This window comes from Choloepus didactylus, chromosome 4 (genome assembly GCF_015220235.1).
Source record: "Choloepus didactylus isolate mChoDid1 chromosome 4, mChoDid1.pri, whole genome shotgun sequence".
Classification (NCBI taxonomy): Eukaryota; Metazoa; Chordata; class Mammalia; order Pilosa; family Megalonychidae; genus Choloepus; species Choloepus didactylus.
In genome coordinates, this window is record NC_051310.1 from 187,924,417 (window position 1) to 187,951,643 (window position 27,227).

At 37.1% G+C, this 27,227-nt stretch overlaps 1 long non-coding RNA gene across 1 annotated transcript; it reads right to left on the reverse strand.

The window, feature by feature from the left end:
- Window positions 1-214: 214 nt before the first annotated feature.
- LOC119532494 lies at window positions 215-26,051 on the reverse strand. The gene is made up of 5 exons (XR_005216551.1): window positions 25,953-26,051; window positions 23,045-23,091; window positions 8,207-8,239; window positions 2,367-2,483; window positions 215-526 (listed from the first exon to the last, which is right to left on the reverse strand). It is a non-coding gene; the product is annotated as an uncharacterized LOC119532494 (long non-coding RNA).
- Window positions 26,052-27,227: the final 1,176 nt, after the last annotated feature.

Genomic DNA, 27,227 nt, shown 5'->3' on the forward strand with positions numbered 1-27,227 from the left:
TGCCATGGAAACATAACTCCTATCAGTTCTACTAAAGTCATATCTGACTGTGTGCTTGGCATGTTCTTGATCCTAGGGCTAAGCTGTGTTCGGACAATAGTTTAAAGAGATGTTTTTCTCCCATGTGTCAGTTTCTCCTCAGGTAATTGTATCCACAAGCATAAAAACATATTTAACTTTCTAAGATGAGCAGATCAATGCAAAAAACCCTACTTTCCTTTTAAGAACTTGGATGTGGAACCTGTCTATGCATATTTCTTCACATGACAAGGAAAGAAAATGATTAGATCATTGTCTTTCTTTATGCTTCCTATTAAAAAAAGAAAAGAAAAAGATCAAGGGCAGTGTTCTTTAATAAATTAAATTCAATATTTAAAACTGATAACAACAGAAAGTCTGTGACTGGAGGCAGCCCTGGGCCCTGGATCCCAAGCTTCCACCACAACCTGTATGTTGGGTGCTGTCTGGAGAATGTTCTCTGGTGCTTAGCAGATTTCCAAACCATGCATTCCTGTCACCATGACAACTGCAAATAAAATGAGTCACATCTTTACTCTTCATATTTTATCTAAAATCACCCTATATTTGTCTAATATTAGAAGACATATTTAGCAAAGTTGGCAAAAATTCTCTAGGACATCTCTTCATATATATATATGAAGATATAGATATAATATATATATATATTATGCTGTTCTGGTTCTACTTCAGGCTCAATATTTGCTTACATTCCTGAGATACCTCCACCCTAGGCCTAAGTTGGGTGTTCTGAACTGTTTATAGTGAAATAAGTATCTTTTTGAAAAAATAGAAAGGCAGGTGACCCCACTCAGAAGTGAATTTCTAATAAAAGAATAGCTTTTGCATCTGTGCCTTGATTTTAAAGATTCTCTTTTATTCCCAATGTCTTTTATAAAGAGCCATGATTTGGGGGGTAAAGGAATAGTTAACACAGAGAATGTTAATGTTAGTACAGAGAATGTTAACAGATACATTGATTGTACACTTTTCCAAGTTTTCACTTTTTTCTCATAGAGTTTTAAAACTATACTGTAACATATATATATGAATTTTAATAATATCATGGATTATATTTATTGAAACCTAGGGATATCAAACAAATTAAAGTTATCTTTGCTATTTCTTGATATTATTTGTGTTCCATTAATTTCGTTTGTTTAATCCATGTACACAATCACCTGGTCCTCACATTTCCCTTGTAGGTAAAGTGGATATCACAATGAATGACTGAGTCATTGAATGGATTCTCATGTAGGAGAACTGCACAGATCTTACAGTCTTAGGAAAAGGACTTCTTCCTTATAGAAATTATGGTATGGCCAATGGAAAATGGAGAAAAGAGGCAGAGACCTCTAGAAATTGTTGAAAATATAAATCTGGGAATGGGAAAATACAGAAACCCACCACCCCAAGGAGTGTATTGGAATCTGCAGTTACTTAGAGAATGTAATTTAATAGAGAACTTACTGAAATAGTTGATTAAAGTTTCCAATTCATGGCTCAGATGGGCACAAATTAGGAATATGTTGTGGGAAACCACAACAAATATGAGTACACATTTAAAAATAAAAATCTTAAATTATTAAAATTATTTGATGAATTTTGGCAGTGTATCAATTCTCTTCTTGCAACTGCATTTCAGCAGTGTGGAATTGTGTTCAATACCAGCAACTATTATCACAAATGGAAGAAGAGACAGCCAGAAAAACCTTGGAACATCTCTGAAAACCCATGCTGTGGAAAATATCAAGGGTGAGTCCTTATCTACATTTGCTTTTTCATGTTCTGGCACTTGTTCAACTAGGTGGGAATGCTGAAGGACTGTGGCAAGACCTGAGGGGTTTTTAAATGCTATCTAAATCTTGATGTCATCACAGTGACATCTTTCCTGGCCCACAGCCAAGAAATATGAATGTAGATCATACATTCACATTTCTGGATAATATTATTTATCCCCTATTTATTTATCAATTCTACTGTTAATGAACATATGTGAATATCACAGGTTTTAACTATTGTAAATAGTGCTGCTATGAACATTCTTATCCACATGTTTGGAGACCATATGGAAGAATTTCTGTTGGAAGTGACCCAGGAGAATAGGTGCTAAGTCACAGGACATGACTATGTTTATCTTTAGTATAAACTTCCAAAACATTTCCAGAGGGATGACCCCAGTGCACACATTACAAATTATATAAGAGTTCCAAATTAATTCTAACTCTATTATAAATTCAGTGTTTTTGTTGCTCAAGTTAACAGAAACACAGAAGAGTTTTAAAGGGAAACAATTTCCCAATGTTGTCATATATCATCTCAAAATAATTTTAAAAGTGATTACTCACAGAGTAGCAAGGAAACAGACACTGTCTCTCAGTTTCTATCACTATGAACTAACAGTGGGTTCCTTCTTTCAAGGTTTCAGTGATTTATTGTGGATGTTCCTGATTGTGGTCTTCCACCTGGGAAGTGGAAAACACCCTTAGTGTTGTTGCTGCACATCATGATTTGAATCATCTTAGCAAAATATGTTTCATTAAACATTAGTCCAACCTATTTGAATAGCAGCCATGTTAGGATCCCCCAATTGGGAGGTGCACATCTTCTCATCCCTTAGCATCAGAGCAGAGGCTGTGGGGTGCATGGAGGGCAGGAAAACACTGAAGAACAAACTGTTTCACCAACCCCACATCCCATGCACACTATTTTCCATTATGAAAAGTTAATACTTAAAGAACAATCAGATTTTCTAAGCAGACTCTGCATCCTTGTGGAATAATATATTTATCATTGAGAATCTGCAATCATCCCTGCTACCTAGCCTTGTGTCATGTGATGACAACAGGGATCAGATTATTCTATCCCTGATATGTTTCAATAGTTCCCACTATATGTAACACAGACAAACATCCCAAGTGACAAACCAGGGCCTCAAACTCTAAAAATTTCCTCTATGATACTTGGGTAAGACCTGGAGCTTTCTGAATTTGAAGTGAATGATGCAAAAATGATGTCTCCAAAACTGGCTTACTGTTGGCAACTCAGAAAGTGATGGGCTTGCTTCTTATCCACTACTCAGTGGCCCTCCTTAGTATCCACAGCCCTTTCACAGGCTTATGAGCAAATTAGTGTTATCTACAGAAAAGAGAAGAAATTGCCCAGATTATAGTTTTTACCATTTAGCAGATGAAGTCTGGGTGATAAACTGTGTGCTCCATTTAGAAAATTACTACCAATTCTACATTAAAAATTCAAATTTTTCTCTTAATCAATCATTGAATACAAAATTACACAGTTCTTCTTTGGTAGAAAATTGAATCTAAGAGAAATACCCCAACAGCCAATTTAATATTGTGTATTGTAATGTGACATTTTGTCTGCTCAGGTGACTGAAATTCCCCTTGGATTACTTTGAATTTTTAATGACTTACAGATGATGATAATGATGATGATGATAATGATGATGATGATTAACAAGTTTATTGAGATACATTCACACACCATAAAACCCATGAAGAGTATATAATCAATGGCTGACAGTATTATTGCATAGTTGTGCATTCATTACAAGAATTTCAGAATATTTTCATTATTCCCCCAAATTCCATAACCCTTTTTCCCCTTATTGTTAACCCTTAGCATTTGTATGGTACATTTGTTACTGTTGATGATAGAATATTAAAATATTACTGTTTGCAAAAGTTTGCAGTAGATGCATTTCCCCCCACATACCACTCTATCATTAACTTCCTGTGATAGTGATGTACATTTGTTTTAGTTCATGAAAGAACATTTTTATATTTCTGCTATTAATCACAGTTATCTTCAAACACAGGGACCACTGTATTATACAGTACAATGCTTTATCCTCTACTTTTCCTTCTAGTGACATACATAACTCCAAACTTCCCCTTCCAATGACAATCACACACATAATTCAGTGCTGCTAATTACTCTTAACACAATAGGCTACCATCACCTCTATCTACTTTCAAACATTTCAATTCAACCTAGTTAAAAATTTTGCCCACATTACACATCTGCTTCCCATTCTATAGCCTCATTGTATCTCCTGGTAGCCTTTTCTTTTTTCTGGATTTTAACTCTATGAGTTTACTTATTATAATTACTTCATATTGGTAAGATCATACAATATTCATCCTTTTGTATCTGACTTATTTCACCCACCCTAATGTTGTCAAGGTTTATCCATGTTGAATGCTTCAGGCCTACTATCCTTCTAACTGCAGAATAATATTAATAACATACTTTTATCCATCCATTGGTTGATGGATACTTGGGTTTCTCCCTTGTTTTGACAATTGTGAATAATTCCACTATAAACATCAATGTGCAAATGTCTGTTCACATACCTGCTTTCAGTTCTCTTACATTTTACGTTCCCAAAAATAATGAAGGTGTTCCTACTTTTTCACATCCTCTCCAACACTTGCAGTTTTCTATTTGTTTAATGGTGGCCATTCTGGTAGTTGTGAAATGATATCTCAATTTGGCTTTGATTTGCATTTTCCTAAAAGCTAGCAATGTTGAGCACCCTTTTATAGACAGAATAGGTTCTTAATGTGTTTCTAGAAAATTGCGCATTTCACCAAAGTTGTTGAGTATTGTTGGCATCTAGTTGTTTATACTATCTTCCTATGATCATTTTTATTTCTCTGGGTTTTGTGGTAATGACCTACTTTCATTTCTGATTTTAATCATTTGCACCATTTTTCTTTGTCAGACTAATAGTTTGTCAACTTTATTGATCTCAAAGAACAAACTTTTGGATTTTTTTATTCTACTCATTGTTTTGTTTTCTCAATTTCCTTTATTTTGCTCTATTTCTTTTTTCTGCTTGTTTTGAGATTTGTTTGCTTCTCTTTTTCTTGTTCCTCCAGTTCTGCAATTAGATCTTTGATTTTAGTGATTTCTTCCTTTTTTTAGATGTTTAGAGCTATAAGTATCCAGCTGAGCACTGCCTTCATTCCACCCCACAAGTTTTAATATGTTTTGTTCTCATTTTCATATATCTTAAGATATTTACTAATTTTCTTGCAATTTCTTCTTTCCAGTGACTGTTCAAATTGTGTTGCTTAATCTCCATATATTTGTGGATTTTTCCATTTTCCACCTCATTTATTTCCAGCATCATTCCACTGTAATAATAGACATACATTGTATAATTTCAAATTTTTAAATTTATTGAGACTTGTTTCTTTGCACAACACTTGTTCTATTCTGCAGAATGACCTATGGCCTCTTGAGAAAAATGAATACCATGGTGTTTAGGGGTATAATGAACTGTAAATGTTATATCTAGTTCATTTAACATGTTATTCTATTTATCTCTTTCCTTATGATGCTCTTTCTAGATGTTCTATTGATGAGTGTGGTGTATTGAACTCTCCAACATTATTAAAGAGACATGTATTTTTCCTTTCAGTTTTGCCAGTTTGTTTTACATTTTGGGACACCCTGGATAGGTGCATAAATATTTATGATTGGTTTTACTTTTGGTGCATTGCCCCTTGTATTATTGTCTCATAACATTTTTCTACTTAAAATCTATTTCATCCAATATTGTATAGTTACCCCAGCTATTTTTTGGTTACTATTTGCATGGAATATCTTTTTCTAGCCTTTCTCTTTCAACCTATTTGTATCGAGTCTAAAGTGAGCCTCTTATAGACAGCATATACATGGATCTTTTTTATCCATTCTACCAAATGTGACTTTTTATTCGAGAGTTTAATGCATTGACATTCAATGTTCTTACTGTAAAGGCAGTACTTACTTCAACCATTTTATCATTTGGCTTTAATATGTCACATTTTACTTATGTCTCCCTTTTGATCCTCTCAGGTACAGTTACTGAAAATCTTCATATCTACACTCTCTTCTGAGTCTCTATTCCATCTTTTATATTCAGCTTATATAATTTCCTTTAATATTTCTTGCAGGGCAGGGGTCTTGTTAATGAACTCTCTCAGCTTCTGTCAGTGAATATTTTAACCTCTCCCTCATTTTTGAAGAACAGTTTTGCCAGATAAAGAATTTGGGGCTGGCAGGTTTTTGCTTACAGTAGATTAAATATATTATACCATTGCCCCCTTGCTTCCATGACTTCTGAAGAGAAATTGACACTTAACCTTATTGCAGTCACATTGTAGGTGATGAATTGCTTTCCTTTTGATGCTTTCAAAATCCTCCATTTATCTTTGACAGTTGATATTATGAGTAATATGTCTCAGAGAAATTACACTGCATTTATTGGACTTGGATATTTATGCCATTCAAAACAGTTGGGAATTTTTTTGCCATTACTTCCTTGAACATTCTTTCTGCCTCTTTTCCCTTCTGTTTTCCTTGTGGGACACCCATGACACACATGTTTGTGAATTCCATGTTATCATTCAACTTCCTGAGACCCTGCTCAGATTTTTCCATCCTTATTACTATATGTTCTTTTTTTGTTTGATTTCAGATGTCCTGTCTTCTAAGATGCTATCACCTGCTATTGCTTGCCTTTAGCTTATTTTTAATCTCTTCTATTGTGCATTTCTATATTTTTTCTTTGCATGCTTTCAATTTCTTCTTTATGATCACCCAGTGTCTTCTAAATATCTTTATGCACATTTTCCTCCTTCTCCTTGAATTGGTTTAGGAGATTTGTTTGAATATTTTTGAGTTGTTCCAACTTCTGTATCTCTCTAACTTTTTAATTTTTTCATTTTGCTGGCCACATTCTTGTTTCTTAGCATGGATTGTAATTTTTTGCTTGTTAACTGGATGTCAATTATGTTGACAAGATTATGTTTTCCCTCTCTTGTCTAAGATTTTGTTGTTGATAGGTTTCCTGTTAAAGCTCTTCTTTGACACTGGGATTCTATTTCTGACCCCAAACAGGGCCAGGGTCCCATGCAGAGGGTGCAGAACAGCTCCAGTGGGACCTGGGAAGAGTAGGAAACAGCTTCCCATGATGGCACATTGCCAGCCTGCCATACAGATGGCACTCTGGCAATATCCTCCTCATTGGCTATACAAAGCCAAGTTATTTTTAGCCCTCAGTCTATTCTGCTTCTGAGACAGGTGGAAACAATAACATGGCAGGCAACTGTCTGGAAAGGGTGAGACCTAGAAATACAATTTTGCCAGACAACAGATGGACCACACTCTGCTTCATCCCTCTCTGTTCCTGGAGGGGAGGGCTTTACAGACTTTCTCAGTTTGCAGCAGCCCACTAGGCAGGAACTGGGCCTATCAGTTGCTATTGGTCTCCAGGGTGATGGGTGGGCACCATAAGTCATGATGGAAAGTCATTTGCTGAAGTTTCTCCATCTATGGAAACAGTGGTACTGCAGGTACCATGTGTTGCCTGTCTGTAAAGAGCCAAGTCTTTGGGACATAGATGTCCAATTTTTCTGGGCAGCAGTTGGATCAGAACTGTGCCATGTACCCTGTTCCCAGGGGCAAGGGCCTTCCTGACTCCCAGTCCACAGCAGTCTGCTGTACAGGAACTGGGCTGACCAGAAGATGCTAGATTCAAGGGCGTGAGACAGGTGCCATCAGTTATTCTCTCTTCATCCCCTGGTCTCTTAAGCCCCAGAACAGTTGCTGTGGACAGTTTCCACCTGTCCTCTAGGCTTTTTTGGTGGAGTAAACTCTTCCACTCACTCCTTATTCTTTTAGAGATTTTTAGTGGAAATTTATGGGAGCACCATCAGTTGATGTAACTTTCAGCTTACATGATTCTGTATAATTGTCTCTGACTGAAAACATCTTTATATGCCTATACAGATTTCCCCATGTCTGTGGAGTCTGATCCCATGCCCCTCATGACAATACTCAAAATGAGAACTAACTTCTTGACACAAAATAGGTACTGACTTGCCTGAAGAAGCTCTTGATAATACAAAGCACAACACAGATCTAGGCATATTACCTGTTATCAAAGATCTGATTCTCGGCATTCCATTCCAAACACTGTGTCTGCCAATTGCTGTACTCCTCTGTTTGCAACTATATCTTTTTGTATAACTTAAATTTTCCTTCTTCCTATAAAAGGACATAATTGTATGGCTTTTCATATGATGTAAATTCAATCAAAGCATGTCTTAGGATTGGTATGGAAGGAGAGTGGAGCAAATTGAAAGTAACTTCTAATATTATGAATTCAAGATACCTTGAATGATATCCAGCATGACTTCAAAGTGTCCTTAAAATAAAAAACAAAATATTTTGTGTTAATTCTAATAATTGAATAAACTAAACTGCCAATACAAAATATGCACTCTGAGTTTCAGCATATATGAGTATTTCCTTTCATTACATTTTGTACTTCCTTAGTAGAGATAGACTTGTGAATGATTATGGAGAAAAACAGCAAAAGTATAAAATAAGGAGAGATTTGATGAATAATTGGATAGACTATTCATTTCATATAACTTTTAATTGAAATTTATGAATTTTCATGTTTCTTAAAACATGGTGTGTGTTTTGACAGAAAGTAGCAGAGTAATATTGACGGTGACGATTTTTAGTGTTCTATAAAGTTGGATGTGGACAATGATATAGATATTGTTAGGATATATCCCCCTGCCCCAAATTTTCCATTTCATTACAATGGGAAAAGAATTTTTGTATGTGTGTTGAGAAACCTGGAGAAAGTTCACCTAGTCATCAGTCCCAGGGTTGGAGTGGGGAGATTTCAGTTCCCTCCTGATGGGATGCACTGAGGAGAGGACAGTCTGTTTTCCTTGAAATGCAAGCTTTAGTCTGTGCAGGAGGAGGCAGTGGGAAGATTCAGGTTGTAGTTTTCTGAGCTTGCCAAATCTGCCAGGGGCATGAGGGAATTCTCAGGAACAGTTCCAATTTGAAGTCTCAGGAACAGTTCCAATTTGAAGGACCATGGACTGAAACATATAAGGAAGCATTTTTCCAGTGTACAGACAATTGTCAAAATTTGAAAATGATCTGTGGATTGGATCATAATCTGGAAACTGTGTTGTTTCCTGATTTGAGTTTGTGTGATTAAATGGGGGAGTGTTCCTGTTTTAAGGAAACATACACTGGAGTATTTTGGGTTAAAGGGTAAATGTGATGAAGCTATAATCATTGAGAATCTGAGGGAACCAGGAGTTCTTTATATTATTGAAATTTTTATGTATAAGGTTTATATGTTTTAAAATTATTTCAAAAATATTTTTTTAAATTACCATGTCAATACCATGTCATTAAGGGGGAACAAGATTAAACCCTATTACAGAGACTAAACTGTACTTTAATCCATGTCAAAATTGTGAAACTACCCATCTTTTAGGTTTGAGTTTAATTAAAGAGGCAATGTGTGAATATTATACCAATGGCCAATATGCCTTTGGTATTATGAATGAGTTTATGATGCATTGGAAACAGCACTATGTTTGGATTTCACTTTTGTACATGAGCTCCTTCTTCATCTGGGCACTCTGAAGAACTGACTATCCTTTACCCAAGGTTGAATGCTGTGGAGAAGGGCATCCACTTGTGTAGCCACCTCCTCCAGTCTAACTCCATGACCCTCTATATTCTCTGCTTCATTTCTCTCTCCATGATTTCCAAAGGCTGCTCAGGTCTTGCTTCTGTTTTCTGTCTTTCACTACTCTTTGAGTCTAATCTGTACATGTGATATTCAGTGTTCAGGTAAGGAGATGCTTGGACAGAGTCTAGTGACCCTTCACTTACTCTTCCCCACCAGGTTCCTATTGGAGGCTTTAGTCTTTATGACAGCAGAAGGCATTGACTTATCAACTGCCATGTACCAGCTGACAATGCATTTGCTGGTTATGAGATGCATTTCCCTCTGTGTCAAGAAAACAGAACCTAGTGTGTGGTCTTGTGTTTGGAGCATCCTTTCAGGATTGACTTAGAAAAGGGTGTGGGGTGGTCACAGGGTGAACTTGTCCTTCCCCTAACCAATTTCAGAAGACAAATATGTGAATGGGCATGGGGAGCCCTGAAACTCAGTTTCTCCCTGATGGGGTTTAAGGTCCTGGGGGAGAAGGCAGGGCAGGCTGGTGGATTGGATTTGATGAGGTCAGGATAACTGGACCACACAAAGAACTGGAATACCAATGCAGAGGGAAACATATCTGAGAAAATGGATAAAGGAGAGGGGAGCAGCACAGATCAGAGGCAAGACCCCTGAGTACTCAGAAACCAAAAGTAGTCAGAGGGAGGAGAAACCATATGAGGCAGTGAGAAGAGGGCTGGTAATGCCTATCCTGGGGATTGGGAGTGGTTGGAAGGCACGTAGGGGAGGAAGCACTAGGGCAAGTATGGAGAACTGAAGGATGAAAAATGGAAGTAACATCCCCTGGGAGATGAGGCATTATGAAATGCAATGAGACCCATGCAGACCCTGGCATAAACTTGCATGTCCTGATGGGTTCCTAATTTGAGGGCTTGGGAGGGTGAACACGGACTGGAGGAAAATAAAGAGTTGAGGTAAAATGAGGGGTGGAGTGTAGCATGCATTGAGGCATGGAGAAGGGAAACAGGTTATAGCATTCCAGGAAGATGAGAGACCTAATAGTCTTCTTCAGTGACATGAGCCCTTTAGAGTGCATAACTTGGTTGAACTGATGTCTGGGGACCTGAGACCAATTTGAGGAGGGAGAATAGGCAGAAGAGAAACCCCATGAGGAAAGGGGACTCACCTTTGTTGCAAGGGAAGGGGTTCAGAGGCCTATGATGGAGGTGGGGAAGATCAGTAGCTCAAGGGCAGATGAGCTGAATGAGGCAAGAGTGGAAAAGTGAGAAGACCTATGAAGATGAGGCAATTAATGTGGGGGTGGGGAGCTGACTGAGGTGAAGTGAATAGGGATCTAGAGGCAGTCAAGGCCATGGAGGAGGGAACATCCCACATGGGTGTGAACTGAGGTAGGGGAGGAAGGTCCTGGGACAGGTGAAGGGATTGGTTGATACTGTAGGAGAGAAAGTAAGGGAATCAGGGTAAGCTTAGGGGACCTTGAGGGATAGATCTGAGGTGAGGCTTCCTTGAAGGGCAGAGGGACTGAGATAAGCCTCATTGGGAAGGAGGGGACAGTGAGAAAAGCTAGGGAACAAAAGCAAGTTACTTGGGGCAAACTGACACAAGTGTTGAGGAAGGGTGCAAGGAGAGAGTGGATGGCAGGGTTATGAAGAGAGGCCGTGATCTGGGCAAATTCAGCACACAATAGCTGAGGTCAGCCAATGTTCATGGACGTGAAGAGGCCAAGAGAGAAGCAGAGAGTGGAGCCTGGTCCAGGGAACATGAAGCAACTAAGTATAACTATAACATTCCAAAAGTATAGAAATTGTTTTACTTCTCTTTGAATTTATGAAGAGATATTTGTGGCATATTGCATATAAAGAATCATGTAATATTTCTACTAATATTCCTTCATATTTATATTCCTATTAGATAAGGTTGAGGTTCATTTTTAGCAAATCTGCAAAGAAACATTACCACAGCTTTCATTGAGCTTTATTTTTCCATAAAGATGTGATTTTTACAATAACATTATGCCTCCCAGCAGTAAACTAAGAATTTAGTAAGCTACTTGTCATTAAGATTGCATATGAAGTAAAGCATGATGAACTTTAGCAGTTAGTAGATCTAACAGGTTATAAAAATAAATATTTTAGCCAAAAATTTAGAAAGTAAACATCAATTGTAAAAGCTAAAAATGTATACCATTTAAGCTCATTATTAGACATTAAGTTTAACTTTCAGAATGATTCAGATCAAGGAATCTATTTTTCACTTCAGTATGACTGGAATTCAAAGAATACTCACTTCTAAAAAGAATATCTGTGCATGAAGGTTTTAGTTGGGTGGGGAGTAGACAGAATAACAGCCCCCAGGATATGTCTATGCCTGAATCCCCAGCACCTTTGAATATATTACCTTATATGGCAAAAGGAATTTTGTAGATATGATTAAAAGTGCAGACTCTGAGATGGGGAGATGTACCCAGGCAATCTGAATTTTCTGTGTGGGCCACATTGAAGCACATAAGTTCCTAAAGCTTAGAACATTTTCTGGATGAGAAATGAGACAAAAGAATGAGAAGAGATTTGAAGAGTGAAATGGATTTGACAAAGTTATTGGCTTTGTACATGGAGGAAGTTGCCACAAGCCAGGGCATATGGCTTATCTTTAAAATCTAGGGATGGCTCTCAGCTGACCTCCAGCAAGTAAACAGATGTCTTGGTCCAGAAATGAAAGGGAACTCAATTCTGCCAGTAAACTGAATGAGATTTAATACCAGGTAGATTACATCGTCTTCCATTTCTAAACAAATTTCTAATAGTAGCCAAATAAAGAAATTCATTTAAATTTCACTTGAAGGTTATGAGAATAAATATAAGCATGAATGAATTAATAGTTATGATTCACATCTCTTTAAGAGAATCTGCATCTCAAAAATTCTCATTCTCTTTATCTAATCAAAATAAAAAAATCAATCGACCTAAATAGAGTGAACCTGTCACAAGTTCAGATTATATGGAAAGTAAAACAATGTGGAGACAGTCTGAGATCTGCCACCCTTCCACATGACTCACAAATACACCCTGTGATTAGTAGATGTGCATTCTGGATCCTGGCCCAGGGTGATAATTATGGGCTCACTTCTTTCTCAGGAGTGACTGGAGATAAAAAACATTCCCTAGAAGATGGAGGCCTGCTAAACATTTCTTTCCTCTGTAGGAACAAGCTCACAGAAATGTTGTTATATTAGGTTATTTTCTTGGGGTAGAGTAGGAACATGTTGGAAGTAAAGTAGTTATTTTAGGTTAGCTGTCTGTTTCTTATTCCCTTGTTTTGTTTGAAATGTTTTTTATTGTATTTTTTTAATTTTGAGTAAAAATTTTAATATTTTAATATTAAATATTTTAATTTAATATTTTTAATTTAATATTTTAAATAATATAATCATTACTTCAATAAATAAACAAACAATGAAAAATATGCAGAGCCCCTCAGAGGAGCTGGGGGAGAATGCAGGGGTGTTGTGCAAATATAGTTCCAAAAATCCCCTACATCAAAAAATATCAGAAGTGCATGGGTGATAATGCCTCACAATCCCCATAGGTACACTAGGCTCATATAATGTAGATGAAAGGATTTGGAAGAAAACCCATTTTGTCAATCTGATATTTTAGTAAAGTGGCAGCTGAAATCTAGCTTATATTAATCCTTTTCAGACATAGCATCCTTTCATTTCATTAATTATTTATGTGGAAGTTCTTCTGTATTCTGAATTCTCCTCTAAAACACTGTTTATAATTACATAATAATTTCATGGACAAATGATTTTGTCAGAAGAAGTCACATTAATTTACCCATTTGTACCTCAGCCCACATAAACAAAGTATTAAATGTGCTTGGAGATTGAGTTTTTTTAATCCTCAAATTATCCTTACTTATGAAGGCTAATTTACCTATTTAAAAAATGAAATGATCAGAGGAACAGAAATCTTTAGTAACCTGAGAAAATTACATGGGTAGAAAAGAAAGCCAGAGTTTGGATTTTTTCTCCCTGCCTCCCCAGTTAAAATTCATTAAGACTTACACTTAAGTTTTGCCTGGAACATCACCTCTCATTTCAATAATCAGAGTTGGCACCTTATTGTGAAAATCTCCTTTTCATATGGTTTGTTCAAACAATTATGCCCCTTGTCCAGGTTCTCCTACCACATGAGAACCTTCATAGAATTGAATCCTCTACTCAAATGTCAACCTCTTGCTCATCTGATGTTTAATGTACAGCATAATCCACTTACTCATGTCACTAAATACCTACCAAGAACAATATTTCTCTTGCCTTGCCTGCTCCATGACTCCACAGAGAACATGGCTAACATGTTGAGACAGGTGTAAACACATATTTTCTTTCCTCAGGTCACTCATAAAATTTTTATTATACATTTGTTTGTGCTCCCTACTAGTCTAACTGCATAAAATTATTCCTTCAATGATTTTAGACAAGTTTCCCTGTGAAAAGTACGAATGAATTAGTTTGGTAGAGCTAACAGAGGTTTTCCAGATGCCATTGGCCATCCTCCAGTGAAGGTACCAGATTGTTGATGACTTACCTTGGACACTTTACAGCCTTAAGACTGTACCTTTGTAACCAAATAAACCTTCATAAAAGACATTCCATTTCTGGTGTTTTGCATTCCGGCAGCATTAGCAAACTGGAAAGCATTTTCATACCAGAGAAGTGGGGTGCTGGTGCTGCTGCATTTACAAATACCAAACATGTTGGAATGGCTTTTTAAATGGATAATGGGAAGATTCATGAAGAATTGTGAGGAGCTTGATAGAAAAGGCCTAAACTGCTTTGAAGAGGGAAATACAGACTCTAAAGATACTTCTGATGAGGTCTTGAGCAGAAATGATGAATGTGTTGTTGCCAACTGGAAGGAAGGTGATCCTTGTTTTAAAGTGGCACAGAATTTGGCAAAATTGAATCCTGGTATTGGATGGAAGGAAGAATTTGAAAGTGATGAGCTGGGATATTTGGGTGATGAGATTTTGAAACTACAAGTTGTATATATAGCATGGCTTCTCCTTGCAGATTTTAGTAAAATGTGAGCAGAGAGAGATAAATGTAGAACTGAACTCTTGGGTTCAAAGAAACCAAAAACTGGTGGTTTGGAAAATTCTGAGCTTCCAGTGGGTGAGCCTCAGAAGCTATAGCCCAATGTGAAGATTTAACCAAACATGGAATCCAGCCACCATTTCAATACAAGCCAGAATTGGAAATGGAGTTATCCAGAAAAGATTTGTGGAAACTCCTAATGTCTGACAGCTTTGATCCCTGTGTGCTTCATGCAAACCAACAGAATTTTTGTGAGATCTTTATAGATGGAGCTGCTGCCAATCTGGACTGGAGGAGACAGGTGAGGAACAAATTGAAGGAAAAATTTCTTCAAAGACAGCCATGGAGGTTGAGGTCTAGAGTCAAGAGGTCTCAGGCTGGGAGAGTGGGGTGGCCTACATGAATGGAAAGGTTGAATTTGCCCTGGAGATCAAGGGTGGGCCTTCCACCTCGATGCTTTGGAAGAGTTTTGTCACCCTGGGCCCCAAGAGGGTGGAGCACATTCCCAGGAGACTGGGGAGAGCCTGGCTACTACCCCACTATTCTGAAGGGTTTGAACATGTGCCCCAGAGATGGAAGAGAATCTGGGTGTTGCCCCAATGTCTGAGGAGGGTGGGGCCAAGAAGGTGGTCTCCCAGTGTGTGATGTTGGAGCACTCACCCCAGTGTTTGGAGAGGAAAGGCCTGCTGCAAAGACCTTAGGAATGGTTAGACTCCCACTGCCTCATGCCCCATGGATACAAACTCATTCTGGGAATGACATTCAAACTTTGAAATCTAATGGAGTTTGCCCTGTGGGTTTTAGTAATGGTTTTGCTCCCTTAAACCCTGTTTTCCTTTCAATTTCTCCTTATGGCAATGGGAATGTTTACCTTATGACTGTTCCTCCTTTGTATACTGGAAGCAGATAAGCTGTTAAGTTTCACATGTACAGAGCCAGAGGGGGAATTTTGCTTTTCTACAGACCATGCTTGTAACTGATTCTGATGGGATCTTGTAATTAACTATTGCTACTGAAATGATGTAAGCTTTTGTGATATTGAGATGGGATAATGTATTTTGTATAGGTTAAGCTCATGTCATTTTGGGGTCCAGGAGGTGGAATGTGCTTGTTTGGATGTATTATGTCCCCAAATACACCGTTATCTTTGATGCAGTCTGATGTGGGCAGGAAACATATTGGTATTGATAGGGTTGGAGACTTTTGATTGGATGTTTCCATGGAGATGTGATCACTCAACTGTGGGAGAGATATTTCATTGGATAATTCCCATGTATGTGTGGCCCCACCTATTCAGCATGGGCCTTGGTTAGCTCACTGGAGCACAAAATAAGCTCAGACAGGAGCATGCTTGCTACAGCCAAGAGGGACACTGAAGAATGCACAGAAGCTGAAAGTAGCTGCAGATAAGAGACAGTTTGAAGATGGCCATTGAAAGAAGACTCTTGCTCTAGAGAAGCTAAGAGAGGACAATCACCCCAAGAGCAACTAAGAGTGATATTTTTGAGGAACTGCAGCCTAGAGAGGAATGTCCTGGGAGAGAGGCATTTTGACACCAGAACTTTGGAGTAGACATGTGACTTCTCAGCTAACAGAGGTTTTCCAGATGCCAGTGGCCATCCTCTAGTGAAGGTATCTGATTGTTGATGACACCTTGGACACTTTACGGCCTTGAGACTTTAACTTTGTAACCAAATCAAACCCCTTTATAAAAGGTGATCCATCTCTGGTGCTTTGCATTCTGGCAGCATTAGCAAACTGGAACAATGATGTTCATAGCAGCATTGTTCACAGTTACCAAGAGATGGAAACAATCCAAATGTCCTTCAACAGATGAGTGGATTAAAAAATGTGGTATATACATATGATGGAATACTATGCAGCAGTAAGAAGGAATGAGGTCATGAAACAGGACAACATGGATGAACCTTGAAGACTTTATGCTGAGGGAAATAAGACACAGAAAGAGAGATTGTATGTTACCACTATAACTGTGTGAAAAATGTAAAATAAGTGTATCATAGAATATAGGAGACCTAGAGATAAACAGCAACTAGTGAAGGGGGAGTGATAATGCAATAAGAACAGGTAAGATATTGAGGGAAATCTTAATGATATGGGAATGCTCAGGAATGACTATAGTTTGTTAATTTTCTTGGGGTTCAGAAGAAACATTCTGGAAGGAAAGTAGTTATTCTAGTTTTTTTTTTTTCCTTATTCTTTTTGTTTAGTTTGAATTTTTAAAATTTTTTGATAAAAGAAGTTTAAGAGAAAGAATCAAGGCTCAATCAATAATCAAGGGTTGCAGTTCAACAGTTTCAGGTATTTGCTTTCAATTATTCCAATACACTAATAAAGTACAATGGGATATCTATGTAACACATAAAAATAACCTCCAGAATGACCTCTTGACTGCATTTGAAATCTCTCAGCCACTGAAGCTTTATTTTGGTTCATTTATCTTCCCCCTTTTGTTAAAGAAAGCTTTCTCAATCCCATGATCAGGCTCCTTTTTAAGGAATCCAATTATGGAGCTCCTCTTACCTCTGATTCAGTGATTCTGAGTGGACCTAATTTTTATTGGCCAGGAGAAGCAGGAAAAACCAACATGTTTCCTCTGAGACCCCTCCATGACCACAATGTTTTATTCTGCCTGAGGGAGGAGTCACAGGATTTTCACTGCTACCTAAGATGGATACCAGCTACAGTGAATGACATACAGTAACTGTGAATAGTCAGGACCCAGAACAATCTCTTGGCCATGAAAGAGTTTCTTGCCACAGTTTTAGCATCAACCCTGTTTAGCATTAATTCATGTATTCAAATATGTTTGGTGAGATTATGACAGATGGAAGCCCAGGATAGCTATCCAGAGATCAGGTGGCACAATCTCATTAGCTTTAATGAGTTTCAAATAACAGAGCAGATTTCCTTTCTATGGTTTCTAGGACATAATATGATGGATTACTTAATCAGGGGACCTCATGGAAAGGAGGGTCTTCTAGCTCTCTAAAGTTGCCATTATGTAAAATACCAGAAAGGAATTGGCTTTCATAAAAGGGATTTATTTGTTTGCATATTTACAATTCTATGGCCATAAAAGCATCCAACAATGTGCCTTCCTGGCTGACAGAGGTGTTCTGGACACCACTGGCCTTTCTGCAGTTGGCATCTGCTGGTCCTTTGCTCCCAGGTTACACTTCAAAATGGCTTTCCTCAAAATGTCTCTGGGCTTCTGTCTCTGTTACCTTCTCTCAGCTCCCTGCTTGGTCCTCCTGGGGCATTTGTCTCTAAGCATTTGAGAGTCTTCTCTTAGCTTCTCCAGGGCAAACTGGGCTTCATCTCTTAGCTTAGCATCTCCCAACATCCTTCTGTCTACGTCTCCCGGCATCTCCAAGTATCTATGTCAACTAGTTTCCATCTCTCCTCCTGAGTCTCTTAAAGGACCCCAGTGATCTAATTAAGACCCACCTTCAATGGATAAGCCCACACCTTCATGGATATAGTCTAATCAAAAAGTCTCACCCACATTTGTGTGGGTCACATTTCCATGGAAATAACCTAATCAAATAGTTCCACCCTATTCAAAAGACTAGTGTTATTAATACATATTCACAAATCAAAGGTGAAAATACAATGCTTATATTGACACAGAAAAAGCAGTTGACAAAATCCAGCATCCTTAGAAACAACACATCCAAAGATAGGAATAGAAAGAAACATCCTCAAAATGATAAAAGGAGTATATGATAAGCCTATGGCTAACATCATATCCTGGTGAAAGACTGAAAGCTTTCCTTGTAAGATTTGGAACAAGGCATGGATGGCCACACTCACCTCTGTTATTCATCATCATGCCAGAAGTTCTACTTAGAGGAATTAGGAAATAAAAGGCATCCAAATTGGAAGAGAAAAAGTCAAATGTTCACTATCTGCAGATGCCATGATCCTATATATAGAATTTTCCCAAAAGTCAACAAAGCCAATAGACCTAAAAAACAAGATAAGCAATATGGTGGGATACAAGAGAACCACACAAAAATCAGTAGTGTTTCTATCCAGTAGTAATGAGCAATCTGAGGAGGAATCAAGAAGAAAAATGTACTTACTATGGCAGCTGAAAGAATCAAATATCTAGGAATAAATTTAAGCAAATATATGAAGGACCTGTGTGCAAGTTTGGATGTGTTGTGTTCCCCCAAACTCCATTATCTTTGATGTAATCTTGTGTGGGCAGACATATCAGTGTTAATTAGATTGTAATTCTTTGAGTGCTTCCATGGAGATGCACCCCACCCAACTGTGGGTGATGTCTCAATAATTTCCAAGGAGGTGTTGGCCCATCCATTCAGGGTGGGTCTGAATTAAATTACTGGAGCACTATATAATATCAGACAGAAGGAGCAAGCTGCTACAGCCAAGAGGGACACTTGGAAGAAAGCACAGGAGCTGCACATGAGAGACAGTTTGAAGACAGCCATTGAAAGCAGACACATGTTCCAGAGAAGCTAAGAGAGGAGAAATACCCCAAGTGCAACTAAGAGTGACATTTTTTTGAGGAACTGCAGCCTAGAGAGGAACATCCTGTGAGAAAGCCATTTCAAAACCAGAACTTTGGAGCAGACACCAGCCATGTGCCTTCTCAGCTAACAGAGGTTTTCTGGACACCATTGGCCATCCTCCAGTGAAGGTACCTGATTCTCATGTGTTACCTTGGACACTTCATGGTCTTAAGACTGTAACTGTGTAACCAAATAACCAAGGTGACCCATTTCTGCTGTTTTGCATACTGGTAGCATTAACAAACTGGAACAACCTGTATTCAGAAAACTACAAAACATTACTAAAAGAAATCAAAGCAGATCCAAATAAATGAGGGACATTCCATGTTTATGGATAGGAAGACTAAATATCATCAAGACATCACTTTTACTCAAATTGATTTACACAATCAATGCAATCACAATCAAAATACAGCTTACTTTGAAGAAATGGAAAAGGAAATTATCAAATTTATTTGAAGGGTATGAGACCCCAAATAGCCAAAAATATCTTGAAAAAGAAGAAAGAAGTTGGAGGAATCACACTTCCTGACTTTACAGCACATTACAAAGCTACAGGGGTCAAAACAGCCTGGAACTGACATATAGATAGACATACTGATCAATAGTAACCAGAAAGAAAATATCTGAAAAATCTACAAAGGAAATGAAAATTGATTCTAACTGGTCCATTAAAAATGATCAACTAAATACAAAAGGAGGCAGTAATGAAAGAATTGAGTAAGAAAAATGTATAAAACTTACAAAAACCACATAGCAAAATGGCAGAAATCCTGAATTATCAGGAGCGAATTTAAAGGTAAATATCTTAAACTTCCCAAACAGCATAAATTTTCAGAATGTATAAAAAAGCATGACCCAATTATACAATTATCCCTTCCACATCAGGAATTTCCCTAATGTGTTTTCAGTATATCACAGGTCAGCATAAGAAATTAAATTGGAATTCTGGGGTAGTTTTGCAGAAGCTACAGATGAAACATGAAGGCCCCCAGAAAGCAAAGACAGTCCTGAGAAACTCAGAAATGCATAAGATATGTTTTACCTTTTAATACCAACAAGTTTCTGTAAACATAAAAGAAAAAAATTCAGACTCCTTCTCTAGTATGAAGGGAGGGCCAAAAAATTTTATGTGGATTTTCCAGATTGTGGGGGCACCACACCCCCAACCCTGTGATATGGAAGGGATAACTGTATTCTTCTTACAAGAGACACACCTTAAATTCAAAGACACAAATAGGTTAAAAGTGGAAGGATGATGGAGATGGAAGAAGATGGCTGCAGAGAGAGGAGTGGAAGTTAGTCCCCCTGGAGCAACTAGGAAACAACCAGGAATAACTCATGAATGATCTGGAATAACTGCCTGGGGAAAACCATGACCGTCCATATATTGTGCACCAACCTGGGTTGGGAGGAATGCCTGAGATCATAGCCTGAAATCTGTGGGTAGAAACTGTGAACCCAAGCTGGGAGCCCACTCCCCCATGGCAGCCCAAACTGCAAAGCCTTGCTGTGATAGACAGCAGCACTGTCTGAGCAAGGGAATATACCTCAGTTCAGCTCCAACTGGGGTTTTAATTGGCAAAGGTTGACTGCTCAATGCAAGCTGCAAATCTGCAAAATCAAGCTGCAAATCCCAAAAAGCAGACCAAATATGCATATAAAAAACAAATAAAATGAAAGTCGTAAGTCTTTCATTGAAATTAAAATCCATTATGCCAAGCTCTCCTCTATTTATTTTAATACTTTTTCATTTAAAGTAATTACTTAATTAGAACAGAGCTTCAAATAATGGATAAAAGATGATGCCACATTTATTACTCATAAGAGACCCACTTCAGATTCAAAGACCCAGAGAGACTGAAAGTGAAAGAATGGAAAACAGCACTGAGATACTACATGCAAATAATAACCAAAAAATAAGTTAGACTTCCTAGAGTAATAGACAAAATTAAAACAGACATAGTCACAAAAGATAAAGATCTATATTATATATCTATAAAAGGATCAGTCTACCAAGAACAAATAAAAATTATAAACATATGTAAGGAAAAACAAAGCATCAAAATATATGGAGGGATAAAAATGACAGATTTGAAGGGAGAAATAGTTCTACCATAATAGTTGGAGAGTTCAATTTACCAGTTTCATAAATGAATAGAAAGACTAGAACTATTATTAATAAGGGAATAAAGGACTTGAACAACACTATAAACCTACTAGTTCCAGTAGAATATTCATTCTTCTTAAGTGCATGTGGAACATTCCCAGAATAGACCATAAGTTACCCATATGTAAAAACACTGAATTCATAAGTCTTTTTTGACCAAAGTAGAATAAAACTAGAAATTAATAACAGAAGGGAAATTGGACAGTTCCACAAATATGTAGAAATTGAACTATACACTCAATCAACCAGTGGGTCACAGAAGAAATCATGAGGGAAATGAGAAAATACTTTGAGATATACAGAAATGAAAACAGAACATAACTTACAGGATTCACTGAAAACATTGCTTAAAGAGAATTTTGTAGCCATTATCACTTAACTAAAAAAGAATAACCATTCCAAATCAATAACAGCACTTTATATCTTAAGGAAATACAAAAAGAAGACCAAAATAAACCCAAAGTTGGTAAAAGAAAGGAAATAAATTTTAGAGCAAAGATGAATTAGAGAATAGAAAAACAAAAGAATCAATACAACCAAAAGTTGGTCTTTTGAAAAGATCAACAAAATTAAGCTAGGCTGCTTAAGAATAAATGAAAGAAGAATCAATTCACTAAAGTTAGTAATGGAAATGGTGACATTTCTAACAACCTTACAAAAATAAAATGTGTTTTAAGAGAACACTGTAAGCAATTGTGCCTCAATAGATTAGATATCTTTGACAAGATGGACCAATTCCTACAAACACACTATGCCTTTTTATAAACTTTACTCTTAAAAATTCACTGTTCTGTAAAAAAAAAAAAAAGAAAAAAAAAGAAAACCTTTCAGTGCACATTTTTTAAAAGCAGGTATTTAAGGTAATCATGTATTCTATTTTTTATGTTACCCATACTTTAACGTTACTCTTTGTCTTTCTAGTCTAGCCATTACACAGCATTCTTAAGGGAAGTCATGATTGAAGTCAATGCTGTCAGGGAACATAATTACATATGCAAACAAAACAATCAATTGTCTGCCCTGTGGTTTTACATTTAGATTAGAAGAGATAATTTAAAGTAAAAATGGCAATGTTAACTTGTCTACATAGTATCAAAGGACTTCATTTGCTGAGGTGGGAAAAACCTCTTGGAAAGAAAAGGTATCTTAGCTAAAACCTTAAGATCTAGCTGGGAAAATCTTAGAAAATATGCTTAGGAAACAAATTGGTTTAATGGAAAAATGTACAAAATCTAGCAACAACTGACTGCTCTTTGCAGAAACTGAGAGAGGAATGGGCTGCAGGCAAGTGGGTCAAACTGGACTGCAGAGAGTGGCAGAAAGAAGCATTCAGGGCCTGAAGACCATTGTAAGCCCTACAGCTTTTGTTCTAAGGACAGTTTAAACCTATCAACAAAGTTAAAGGAAAATGTCACAAAGAGATATCTGTGTCCAGGAGAGCCCTTTAGGTTTTGGATGCATTGATGTAAGGACTAGAATTTTACATCAAGAGAAAATTTAGGAAGGTTTGGTGAATTTTAAATATTCAAAGATGGTTACCCACAAGACTTGATAAAAGAAATGAGACCTGTGACATAGCATGTAAGTAGAAAATGAAGTTAGGAATAATCTAACCCTTTCTCCTTAAATCCCACCTAGATCAAGTACAAATGACTTACTTGGTGCTGGATTTGAATCATGTTGCAGGGGATCCCACCATTGCAATCTGGAAAAAGTTGATCATTAAAATAAAGAATAACAGATGAAAACACAATGAAAAAAATTAATATACGCTATAACATAAACAGGGAGCAAGCAAGCCATTTGAAAGGCAGAAAGCCAAATAAAATATAGGAGCAGTGTTGGAAATGGAAAAAAATAACCATTTTGCAACCATTAGAGTGTTGGTTGATTCAGAAGAGAGAATGGTGGGTGGAGGATGGGTGGAGACCACCATATTGACATATTCTCAGATTGTCTTCATAAAATGTCATTCATTACAAAGTGAAAGCATGTTTTTGCATATGAAGTGATCTGACAGAAATTTCTTCAGGTTGTCAACTTCACATCACCTGTGCATGAGGGAAGTGGATCTCCTATCCCTCCTAATGTGCTGCACTGAAAAAAGCATAGCTTTAAGCTGGGTTCCTACTGGGAAGGTAGGGTCTAAATCTCAAAAGGAAACACTGGGCAGACCAGGAGTCATTTATGCTCTTAAATTTGTCAAAGATATGAAAATGAAAGAACCTCTCAGGAGGAGCACCATATTGAAGTTGACTTCAAAAATGGGTATTTTTGAGAGTCTGTGAAGGGTGGAACAATGGGAAGAAGTTGAAGAGGTCTGTGAGTGGGACTATAACACTGAAGTAAAGTTGACTTTCTGATTTGGAGTTTTCTAAGAAAGTCTCCTTGTTCTATAGATAAATTCACTGCAGTAGTTTTATGAAATGTTTGTTAGTGGCCAAATGTGGTGAAATTAACAATTGGAGAATTTTAGTGAAGGGATCAGGAATTCTTTATACTAATTCTTGCAATTTTTATAGGTTTGCTATTATTTCAAAATAAATTGGTTTTAAAAATGCCCATGTTACTACCATGCCACTAAAGTATTCAGAGGCCAAATCTGCCTAAATGCAATTCCACCAAAATTTTGAAAGCAATTGACCTTTTGAGTGTCTGGATGTTATTAAGGAGGAAATGTGTCATTATTATATTAATAGTACTATGTCTTTGGTGGCCTGAATGATTTGGGCTGTTTGTAGAAACAGTGAGGTGTCTGTATTCCAGTTTCTCACAGAAACTCCTTCCTCTGCTGCATGTTTTCTATACTGACTGCCCTTTACTCCAGGTTGAGAGCCATGGAGAAGGGCATGTATTATTTAACTCCCTTCTCAAACCAGGGGCATGGTACTCCAGAATTTCTTGTGATCACTATGGTTTCAAGAGGTGGCTCAGACGTTATTTCATATTTTTTGTATTTGGCTTTCTTTTGTCTGTCTGTGCATGTGTGTTTCAGGGGTCATCTATCTTTCCCCTTCAGGAATATTTTGGGACACATTAGTGAATATTAGAAATTAGTGAATATTAGAAATTAATATTAGAAATACTAGTAATTAGTGATATTAGTGAATATTGTTTCCTGCTAAAAATAGATTAAACCAAGAAAGTAGTTAATAAATAACAAAAAATCCTCACAATATATAAATGTGGATGGTTATTAAGCCTTGCCCCCCTTCAGTGTATTTCATTAATGTAAAATTTAACTAGATGTATGAACACATTTTCAAATTAGAAAACAGGGAAAGAGAAAAGCAAAGAAAGTGAAAACAGTTCCTCACCATTTGAAATATTACTACAGGAAATAGGTATATACAAAATGATGAGATTGTAGACCTACTTATTTTACCTTTCCATGGAAATATACAAAATTAAACAAGGTGCTGTCAGAGTTTGAATATTCCTTGGGAGATATTTACTTTCAATGAATACATCTGATTTACAAAAAACAGTCTCTATACAGCTCTTCAATAAACTGATAATTTAAGTCCTGCACAAATTTCATCTTAAGTAGTTTTAAGCAGTATGCAATACTAGTTATTGAAAATCACAATCCTAATTTGAACATCAAAAACTGATTTCTGTCCATGCATGATTTTACTTGGCGCAAACTTATCTTAACTTGGAGGTAGCATATCTTGTAAAATTCACATAGCAAACAACTAACCAATTAAAAGTACACAATTAAGGGGCATTTAGAACATTCTCACACTGTTCAAGTTTCATCTCTTTTGATCAATCTATCTATATAAATAATATAGTATCAGCCACACTAAAACAAAAGACATTTCATCAAGCTAAACTTTAAAGTAATTTAAGATCCTCACTTGGTCATGAGACATTGCAAGTGACAAGTTTTTCATTTGAAAACAAGAAAAATTTTAAAAGTATATTTCAAAAACTTCTCAAAAGTTTGTTTTTTTTAAAGCCAGAAAGAGCAAATTTATTATAAACGTTGGAATTTGGGGTAAATAACATTTAAAACTAATGTTGGGTGTTGTATTACCCATACTTGTAAACTTCAACATTTTTTTCAATTATGTAAGCAGTCCAGAAAAAATGAACCAATAAAATACATAATAAAGGCGTATACTTAGGGGCACCATTTACCCTTTCACCTCAGGCTCTAATATGGCTCAGCCAGGACTGACCCGCCCCCCCAACTGCTCCAACTGGAAGTTTGAAATATTTTGCATATTCCTTTCAGTATTGCAGATGCTTTCCCCGCTCTCTCGGAATCTCTATCCGGATTGTCTCCAATAAGAACTCTGATTCTTTAAAAAGTAGCACAGCATGCCAGATTTAGACTTGGCAAAGCCTTCAATGAGCAGATACTTTGGTAAAACACCTCTCGCTAAAATAGTACCTGAAAAAATAGAGAATGAACTACATGGGAACAGGGCAGAAAATGAAGGTTCTGTGCTCCATATTTAGGAAAACAAAAGCAAAAACAAAAACAAGCTACAAACACTTCGAGAACTGCAACGAAGTTCCCTCCTCAGTGTCAGGCCCGGATAGGGAGCTACTTACTCACGTGCAAGCGATCCGAATACACCCAGGGCCCCGGGCGCCACCTCCGTGGGTTCCGCGCGAGTGAAGCGCTTGTCCTGCCTGCGGAGGCGGCCGCTTGGAAACGAACAGGGAGGCGTTTCCGGCCTGCTTTAGTCAGCAAATGTGGTTTCGCGCGCCCTCTGCCGGCAGGAGGTCCACAGCTCAGGAAGCTTCTGGCCCTGCTTGGTGGTAAAAATGCGCCTCCTCCCCCAATGTCTGAATCACTGAGATTGTGTTCATACTGTTCAATACCAGTACACTGAGCATGGTATTTGCTCGAGCAGTGAAAGAAATCAAAACTCTCCTCAAGTAATATAATTGAAACATTTTTATGATCAATTCTATCCTCTCTTTTCTTTATTCCATCACTGTACTATGATCTGACCAATTTTTCAGATTTATGACATTTCTATCATTTCTGTCCATGTAATGACAGTGGACATACTATCATCAGGATTTTATTTCTGAGATTTTACATCTATATAATTGTGTGTTATGTAACGATGAATACAAATTTTAAAATGGAAAGCCTTTATACTTTTTGTTGAATGTAAGGGAAGAGACTGCCTTCTCCCTCCCATCTGAGAATTTACTTTAGAAAATTCATAGTTGTAAGTAATACCACTTCGTTCTTTTGAATTGCATGTACTTTTGAGATGTGTGTAAAAGTTTAAATAAGCCTCTTGAAAATTTTTCCACACAAGTTCTACACAAGAAAGGAGGCCATTTTTTGAAATATAATCAAAGAAAATTTCTCCTAATTTCTGATAAGAGATGAGCATAACATCTGGGTTTGGGGATTGGGTTGGGGGTTGGGGTTCTGGCTCCAAATTGTAAACCTACCTCTGGTTCTGAAGATATGAGAAATAAGTTGAGAATATGTATGAAATGAGTTGTATCTGCTTAGCCCCATAAAAAGCATCAGATATCTTTCTGTCTGACTCTCTTTGTGGATTGTCTGTGATGTATCACAATCTGCCTTAATGTTTATTCAATAATAAGATTGTTTTTCTTTCTCTTCTCTCTTTGGAGAGAGGTTTTGGATGTTGGGAAATGATTTTGTTTTTATTTATCTTTCCCCAACTGTTTTCTTTCCCCCTAAGTTAAAATATATCTCAAATTGTAGACATTGCCCTCCACTAAACAAGTGAAAGTTATGTCTCCTCTCATTCCAAATCTTAGTTAATGGCTCCATTATGTATCCAGAAATTAATTCCTGAAAACCCTTTCAGCACCACAGAAAGACAATAGAAA